The sequence below is a fragment of the Phyllobates terribilis genome, unplaced genomic scaffold (genome assembly GCF_046119375.1).
Source record: "Phyllobates terribilis strain yellow unplaced genomic scaffold, ASM4611937v1 Scaffold_13__5_contigs__length_258822181, whole genome shotgun sequence".
NCBI classification, from domain to species: Eukaryota; Metazoa; Chordata; class Amphibia; order Anura; family Dendrobatidae; genus Phyllobates; species Phyllobates terribilis.
This window is the reverse complement of record NW_027362773.1, coordinates 48,947,127-48,949,626: the sequence shown is the minus strand read 5'-3', so window position 1 is coordinate 48,949,626 and position 2,500 is coordinate 48,947,127. Positions and strand designations below refer to the sequence as shown.

The 2,500-nt window shown below is 40.0% G+C and overlaps 3 non-coding genes across 3 annotated transcripts; all 3 read left to right on the top strand.

The window, feature by feature from the left end:
• The first annotated feature begins 512 nt into the window (after window positions 1-512).
• On the top strand, window positions 513-594 carry TRNAF-AAA (transfer RNA phenylalanine (anticodon AAA)). Its single transcript has one exon. It is a non-coding gene; the product is annotated as a tRNA-Phe (tRNA).
• A 646-nt stretch (window positions 595-1,240) lies between these two features.
• Window positions 1,241-1,312, top strand: TRNAQ-UUG (transfer RNA glutamine (anticodon UUG)). The gene has a single exon. It is a non-coding gene; the product is annotated as a tRNA-Gln (tRNA).
• A 962-nt stretch (window positions 1,313-2,274) lies between these two features.
• On the top strand, window positions 2,275-2,356 carry TRNAS-AGA (transfer RNA serine (anticodon AGA)). Its single transcript has one exon. It is a non-coding gene; the product is annotated as a tRNA-Ser (tRNA).
• Window positions 2,357-2,500: the final 144 nt, after the last annotated feature.

The window sequence follows — 2,500 nt, the reverse complement described above, 5'->3', positions numbered from 1 at the left end:
GCGTTTTTGTGGCTTCTTTTTGTAGCTCACAAAACTCACCAAAAGTCACTCAGGAGCCTTCCAGGGCTCTTTCTTACCTTCCCCTTGACTTGCATTATAAGTCTGGAACTCTTCTAAGTGAAAAACACCTGAAGAATGATGTGCTCATTTCAGTTAACCGCTTGCGTTTTTGGCAACTTGATGCGGTTAAAAGGTGCTGAAAAGCCTGATCAAGTGAAAAGCAAGTCTTTTTTAAATGGAAATTAATATGTTCAGACCTTTGAGCATTTTCAGAGTTTTTTTTCAGGATGTTTTTGTAGTGGACCCAGTTCAAATCCGCCTTATGAAGAGGGAAAAGCCATGAACTGCATAAGGTTCTGATTGATGATGACTTTAAATCAGATTTTTACATGTTAGTGAGGACTAGAACTTTGCTTTGCTTTCCTAAGAGTTCATCCAGGGGGATAATCACTGATCTTGATCATGGTGCTTTAAGAAAAGGTGTGGGAAACTCACAAGGATTTCATGTCTGAGTGGTCGTGGCCGAGTGGTTAAGGCGATGGACTAAAAATCCATTGGGGTCTGCCCGCGCAGGTTCAAATCCTGCCGGCTACGTCCATGTTCCCATAACGTTTGACAGATTATTGAAGATCAATTTTCATATTCCCTCGTCTCTCTCCCAAGACAGTGGTCTGTGATCTTTGGACTTGGTTTGTAGAACCATACTGACAGCATCTTCGGATCTTCTTTTGATTAGCCTGCCCTGCGCGACATAACGTGCGTCCCGATTCTAAACAAAAGTAGCACCGCAGGTGCCATCAAGTAAGAAGATCTTCTCCCGCTCTTGTCCAGCGGCCGCAGAGCACTATCGTGGCTGATGGACTGGGACATGGGCTTTGATTTCTGCAAACTCTACTTGAATTATGTCTCGGATGAAAGCTTTTACTACACAATGAATAATCTTTAGCAACTTCTGGATGAACAGCTTTCTAACATTATAAGTTTTGCAATTTATTTTTTCTCACCCTTTTCACTCTATTTGCCAGTTTTTATCAACATTTAAAACTCTCCTTGTTGTGATAGCGTGGAACTCGAGGCAAACTTGTGAAATAAAAGGATAGTAGATATTAATTTACCATTTTGTATTAGTAGTAGATTTGCACTGCAGCATTAGAGCCTGTTTTCACATCCATTCATGATTTAACATGCTCGTTTCACCCTTTTCTTCAGAAGAAGATCCAGCTAAGTACATTGTCCCTCTGGTTCCATGGTGTAATGGTTAGCACTCTGGACTTTGAATCCAGTGATCTGAGTTCAAATCTCAGTGGAACCTGGGTAGTTCTTTATGAAACGCAGGTTTCACTTTTTCCGCTCACATTGTGTCCTCCTATGCCCAAGTTTTACCATATAAAGACAAAGTTAAAATCCACATACAAAAAGCCGAAAAAAAATTGAATATTACTAGAATCCATAAAATGATCACTTTGAATCTTATGGCCAAATTTATCTATTATATAGGATTAGCGAAATTAAAATTGACGTCAGGAAACAAAACTCATACTATTTATGTGACACCAAGCAACCATTCTCTATGACTTGTGTTAATGATCACTTTTTCCAGGTGGGTAAAACTGACATGGATTTCAAGCCAAAATGGCTTCAGGAAACATCAGCATTTTATTTTCCTGAGTCATCTTTTCTCTTGTTTTTCAGCATTTCCTAATGCGGTTTGTAAACACTTTTGGTGGCGTTTTTCTAAGAATTGTTGTGGGCATCTTTTGAGTGCATTTTTGTGGCTTCTTTTGTAGCTCACAAAACTCACCAAAAGTCACTCAGGAGCCTTCCAGGGGTCTTTCTTACCTTCCCCTTGACTTGCATTATAAGTCTGGAACTCTTCTAAGTGAAAAACACCTGAAGAATGATGTGCTCATTTCAGTTAACCGCTTGCGTTTTTGGCAACTTGATGCGGTTAAAAGGTGCTGAAAAGCCTGATCAAGTGAAAAGCAAGTCTTTTTTACATGGAAATTAATATGTTCATACCTTTGAGCATTTTCAGAGTTTTTTTTCAGGATGTTTTTGTAGTGGACCCAGTTCAAATCCGCCTTATGAAGAGGGAAAAGCCATGAACTGCATAAGGTTCTGATTGATGATGACTTTAAATCAGATTTTTACATGTTAGTGAGGACTAGAATTTTGCTTTGCTTTTCTAAGAGTTCATCCAGGGGGATAATCACTGATCTTGATCATGGTGCTTTAAGAAAAGGTGTGGGAAACTCACAAGGATTTCATGTCTGAGTAGTCGTGGCCGAGTGGTTAAGGCGATGGATTAGAAATCCATTGGGGTCTCCCCGCGCAGGTTCAAATCCTGCCGGCTACGTCCATGTTCCCATAACTTTTGACAGATTATTGAAGATCAATTTTCATATTCCCTCGTCTCTCTCCCAAGACAGTGGTCTGTGATCTTTGGACTTGGTTTGTAGAACCATACTGACAGCATCTTCGGATCTTCTTTTGATTAGCC